The sequence below is a fragment of the Schistocerca piceifrons genome, chromosome 10, assembly GCF_021461385.2.
Source record: "Schistocerca piceifrons isolate TAMUIC-IGC-003096 chromosome 10, iqSchPice1.1, whole genome shotgun sequence".
In the NCBI taxonomy this organism is placed as follows: Eukaryota; Metazoa; Arthropoda; class Insecta; order Orthoptera; family Acrididae; genus Schistocerca; species Schistocerca piceifrons.
In genome coordinates, this window is record NC_060147.1 from 47,437,672 (window position 1) to 47,444,131 (window position 6,460).

Sequence of the window (6,460 nt, forward strand, 5' to 3'; positions counted from 1 at the left end):
ACCAAGTCGACCACGTGAAGCATGTGGGTGTAAGCATCAAAGTAGCCCTCAGCTATTCTTTTCGGGAAGATTTCACAGAGAGTTAGTATGAATTTAGTATACCAGTGTGTGCTAATTACATGACGGACAGGATTATGCTACGAACTTAACTTCTTTGGGTGAAAATTGAATCGGCTGGTTGTGTTTAATTTCCTCTTGCATATGTTTCAACGTTCTTCGTGTGTTATTTTATGAATGCAGTGTTGTATGCAGTCTCCCAATCTTGGCTCCATATTTGATGTGTTCCGTAAGATTACAATCTCACATTTTCACAATCCTTTCATTTAAATTCTCCTTTATATATATATATATATATATATATATATATATATATATATATATATATATATCGCCGCTTGTCATACAACTATTAAAAGATTATAATTAATGTTAGTCTGGTTGGGAATTTGGTAAGCTAGACTGGATACCTGCGCAGTAATGCAAGGTTAACTTCCTCAGACAGCTCACAGCTTTTAACCCACTTTTATGGTCTTGAATATCAGCACCGCTTTCATAGCAAATTAAAGCAACAACGTTACACCATACCAGCCAAGATCACTGATAAAATACCGGTACGTGACCTGTTATGATGCAGGCTGGTTGTAACATGTTTCCTGGCTTTTCGCCACAGAATAGCACAGCCCACCATTTCAAAAGTTTCTGTGGATGTATGCACTGCAATTTGCAACACTTTAAAGGAGCAATACTTAAAGGTGGACTTGTATTATTTTTCCGAGATTGGAATATACAGTGAAGCGCCAAAGAAATTGGTCTAGGCATACGTTTTCAAAGACAGAGATGTGTAAGCAGGGAGAATATGGCGCTGCCATCGGTAACGCCTGTATAACACAACAAGTGTCTGACGCAGTTGTTAGATCGGTTACTGCTGCTACAATGACCGGTTATCAAGATTTAGGTGAGTTTGCACGTGGTGTTATAGTCGGCGCACGAGCGATGGGGCACAGCACCTGCGAGGTGGCGATGAAGTGGGGATTTTCCCGTATGACCATTTCACTAGTGTACTGTGAATATCAGGAACCCGGTAAAAAAAAAATCAAATCTCTGACATCGCTGCAGCCGGAAAAAGATCCTGCAAGAATGGGACCAAGGACGGCTGAAGAGAATCGTTGAATGTGACAGAAGTGCAACCGTTCCGCAAACTGCTGCAGATTTCAATGCCAGGCCATCAAGTGTCAGCGTGCGAACATTCAACGAAACATAATCGGTATGGGCTTTCGAAGTCGAAGGCCTTCTTGTGTGCCGTTGATGACTAATGTCTGCACCAATGCTGGAGGGAACTGACACCATGAATCCTGCAGGGCTGTCCATAAATCCGTAAGAATACGACGGGGTGGAGTTCTCTGAACACAAAACTTTACGGTTCGCTTGGGACCGTCAGCACCGACATTGGACTGTTGATGACTGGAAACATGCTACCTGGTCGGACGAATCTCGTTTCAAATTGTATCGAGCGGATCGACATGTACTGGTATGGAGACAATCCCATGAATCCATGGACCCTGCATGTCAGCAGGGGACTGTTCAAGCTTGTGAAGGGTCTGTAATGATGTGGAGTGTGTGGAGTATTGTGTCTCACTGTTTAGAGGCACAAAAGGCGTGGGTGTTTTCAGCTCGTTACTAAATGCAAATAAGTTGGAGGCCGAGTTGATAGGAGCTGAAGGAGTCCAGGTTGCAATAATATGCGGTACGGCACACGAGAAGGATTATTATTCAATAAACACATGTACTCCGTCTTAAGGCGACGAGTGACCTACCGGGACCATCCGACCGCCGTGTCATCCTCAGTGGTGGATGCGGGTAGGAAGGGCGTGGGATCAGCACACCGCTCTCCCGGTCGTTATGATGGTATTCTTAACCGAAGCCGCTGCTATTCGGTCGAGTAGCTCCTCAATTGGCATCACGAGGCTGAGTGAACCCCGAAAAATGGCAACAGCGCATGGCGGCGTGGATGGTCACCCATCCAAGTGCCGACCACGCCCGACAGCGCTTAACTTCGGTGATCTTACGGGAACCGGTGTATCCACTGCGGCAAGGTCGTTGCCCCAATAAACACATAGTACAATGAAACAATGAAATTACTTATCTTCAGTAGTTTGTAGAACTGCAGCTGCGGCTATGAGCTGACCATCTCGTAACATGGAATACCAGGAACTAATACAACATATCCCCAGGGACTAAGTCTGATGGGCCCTCCTCAGAGAATCAATGCAAACATTGCAGAACTGGCTGAGAGCCGATTATGAAAGTGCGTCTGCCTAGGTTGAAATCTAGCTAAGAAGTGGACGAGGCACACTCCAGTTCCGTCGAGCTGCACAGCCCGCTAGAGTGCGCTGTGCTCGGCAGACGACGGGCTGCCAACCTTGTGTTGGGGCGGCGTTGTAGTACTATCTGTGGCAATGATACTACATAGAGTGATATGGGACCCCTCATACGTCTGCATACGACTGTGGCATGTGATACGTACGTAAGCATCCTGCCTCATCGCCTGCATCCATTCATGTCCATTGTGCATTTCGACGGACTTGGCCAATTCCAACAGGATAATGCAACACCCCACACGCCCAGACTGGCTCCAGGAACACTTTTCTGAGTTTAAACACACAGACATGAACATTAATGAGCATATCTGGGATGCCTTGCAACGTGCTGTTCAGAGATCTCCACCCCGTCGTATTCTTACGGATTTATGCACAGCCCTGCAGGATTCATGGTGTCAGTTTCCTCCAGCACTACTTCAGACATTAATCGATTTCATGCCACGTCGTGTTGCGGCACTTCTGCGTTCTCGCCGGGGCCCTATACGATATTGGACAGGTTTCTTCGGCTCTTCAGTGTATATACAAACACGCTACTCAGAGACTTCCTGGCAGATTAAAACTGTGTGCCGGACCGAGACTCGAACTCGGGAACTTTGCCTTACGCGGGCAAGTGCTCTACCATCTGAGCTACCGAAGCACGACTCACGACCCGTCCTCACAGCTTTACTTCTGCCAGTACCTCGTCTCCTACCTTCCAAACTTCACAGAAGCTCTCCTGCGGCAGAAGTAGAGCTGTGAGGACAGGGCGTGAGTCGTGCTTGGGTAGCTCAGTTGGTAGAGCACTTGCCTGCGAAAGGCAAAGGTCCCGAGTTCGAGTCTCGGTCCGGCACACAGTTTTAATCTGCCAGGATGTTTCATATCAGCGCACACTGCGCTGCAGATTGAAAATCTCATTCTGGAAACGCTACTCAGAGTTTTGCAGTTCTTATCTGTCGCCCTGGGCTAAACTGCGTGGACTTCCTCGACTATCACTGTGAGTCCTCTTTTCTGACAGGCTGAAGTAAACAAGAGATGCAGTCAAATCAAAGATGAACTTTCGTAAGCTAAGGCGTTAGGCTAAGCGCAAATGGAGACGTGTATAGCACGTGTGCGTGACACGACACTGCAGCGCGACACGCACGCTCCGCACATGATTCGCTGGTCCAACGCATACTGCGACACGTACACCATACTTCGCACACTCCGATTGGCGACGCTCTACGCTGACAGATCCGAAGCGCACGCACCCAGTATTCTTTCTCAAACGATTTTACAGAAACTGTTCACTGAAAATATTTGATTTTGCCTTACTTGTATCGTTATATGTCAGCTTCGAGGCGAATTGACCATCATCTCGCTAATGGGTATACTTGTTGTCATATACACATTTTAGTAAGACACTACGCAAAATTCAGAAAGTTTGCAATGAAAAATAGGGGTCGGTATGATTTTGCGTTTGGTGCGTATTACACCATGTGTTGCTGCGTATGAAATGTATCTAACATACTGAATTTTTGTTTAGACTTGGGAGGAGGTCTCTATCTTCCTCCGAACTCGAGAAAATGGATCGTATGTAGCGCATTCTCTCCCGATGTCACACCCGCGACGCCGGCCGGAGTGGCCGTGCGGTTCTAGGCGCTACAGTGTGGAGCCAGGCGACTGCTACGGTCGCAGGTTCGAATCCTGCCTCGGACATGGATGTGTGTGATGTCCTTAGGTTAGTTAGGTTTCAGTAGTTCTAAGTTCTGGGGGACTGATGACCTCAAGTTGAGTCCCATAGTGCTCAGAGCCACACCCGCGACAATGAAATATTTACAGCATCCCTCATATCTCCTAAACAGCTCGAGACATCGAAACGAAATTTTGGCGATTGGTGGCACACAAGGAGGAGAGTACTGTGCCGGCTCGTAAAAACATTGGACTTTCTTATCTGTAGCGATATATCAGAAGTTGCACTTTCTATTTAATTTTTCCATGACAGTAACTGTGATTCTTTAAATGTTGTCGGCAGCTAGTAAAACAAAGGTTTCCTAGTATGAAAATAAATATGAAATATCTTATGTTACCCAACACAGTCACAATGAGGTTTTTCGTAAGCTACTGAGCTCTCTAGACGCCAATTACTTGTTTAATAAGACACTGTTTCCGAATTTTGTCACAACAGCTGCTGCAGAACTGAGTTTGTGCAAGTTATAGTGTGTTTTTATAAAAGAAGAACTATCAGACCTGTCAACAAGAGAACTGTGGTCGTTACTCGAAATGGTGATGCTTCTTCGAATGAGAAAAGGTTGACAACTCACACAAAACTAAATCGCTAATTCTATTGGAATTTTAGTTGAATCCCATAACCCATCGTATTTTTGACACTGAGAGACTGGAATGGACATTTACCAAAGGAATTTATACCTTTTCTTCATTTGAGCAGTATCAAAGTCATGATGAGCGTATCATTGAGGCGGAATGAGAAGCAAACGCCAGATGCTGGTTACTCACCTGCGCCTTGACAAACTGACAATGCGTGTTTCGCGAATAAAATAGTAGTTATTGAGAAAAGTAAAGAAGTGATACGTGACACAGCACAATGGCCAGTGTATTGTCAGCAGCTGAGAATACGCGCGATAGGAATGCGGGAACTAGCCAAGTGTGTTTTGCGACAGGAAGAATTCACGTCAATCGAAAAACATTGTCATGAGGGTAAATCTGCCTTCGTCAGCAATAAATTTCGACAAATTAAATAGATCAGATAAGCACACTCTTTCAGGATACTCATACTTTCGGAGTAATACTGACCACTGCTTCATTTTTGCAGCCTTTCGTGTAATTAGTTTATTAATTCTGATTGTGTGTATGCAACAACTGAAATGCTTATTCTCGTCGGGAAGAGGCGATTAAAACATCGTTATTCGTGAGGGCCTTGCGACTGTTTGTAGCTTGCAGTGGAAATGTGATGTCCACATGAACGTAGTATAATGTCTCTTATTCTATCCATATCCAAGTAATGGATATGGATAGAATAAGAGACATTATACTACGTACATGTGAAGACATCGAAAAAGATATGATTGTCGGAAGGACAGACTCAGCATACAGGAAAGTCAAAACAACCTTTGGTGACATTAAAAGCAACGGTGGTAACATTAAGAGTGCAACGGGAATTCCACTGTTAAATGCAGAGGAGAGAGCAGATAGGTGGAAAGAATACATTGAAAGCCTCTATGACGGTGAAGATTTGTCTGATGTGATAGAAGAAGAAACAGGAGTCAATTTAGAAGAGATAGGGGATCCAGTATTAGAATCGGAATTTAAAAGAGCTTTGGAGGACTTACGGTCAAATAAGGCAGAAGGGATAGATAACATTCCATCAGAATTTCTAAAATCATTGGGGGAAGTGGCAACAAAACGACTATTCACGTTGGAGTGTAGAATATATGAGCCCGGCGACATACCATCTGACTTTCGGAAAAGCATCATCCACACAATTCCGCAGACGGCAAGAGCTGACAAGTGCGAGAATTATCGCACAATCAGCTTAACAGCTCATGCATCGAAGCTGCTTACAAGAATAATATACAGAAGAATGGAAAAGAAAATTTAGAATGCGCTAGGTGACGATCAGTTTGGCTTTAGGAAAAGTAAAGGGACGAGAGAGGCAATTCTGACGTTACGGCTAATAATGGAAGCAAGGCTAAAGAAAAATCAAGACACTTTCATAGGATTTGTCGACCTGGAAAAAGCGTTCGACAACATAAAATGGTGCAAGCTGTTCGAGATTCTGAAAAAAGTAGGGGTAAGCTATAGGGAGAGACGGGTCATATACAATATGTACAACAACCAAGAGGGAATAATAAGAGTCGACGATCAAGAACGAAGTGCTCGTATTAAGAAGGGTGTAAGACAAGGCTGTAGCCTTTCGCCCCTACTCTTCAATCTGTACATCGAGGAAGCAATGATGGAAATAAAAGAAAGGTTCAGGAGTGGAATTAAAATACAAGGTGAAAGGATATCAATGATACGATTCGCTGATGACATTGCTATCCTGAGTGAAAGTGAAGAAGAATTAAATGATCTGCTGAACGGAATGAACAGTCTAATGAGTACACAGT

General features: G+C 44.5%; 1 pseudogene; it reads right to left on the reverse strand.

Moving 5' to 3' along the window:
• Positions 1-1,984: 1,984 nt before the first annotated feature.
• Positions 1,985-2,102, reverse strand: LOC124719225 (annotated as a pseudogene).
• Between the last annotated feature and the right edge of the window lie 4,358 nt (positions 2,103-6,460).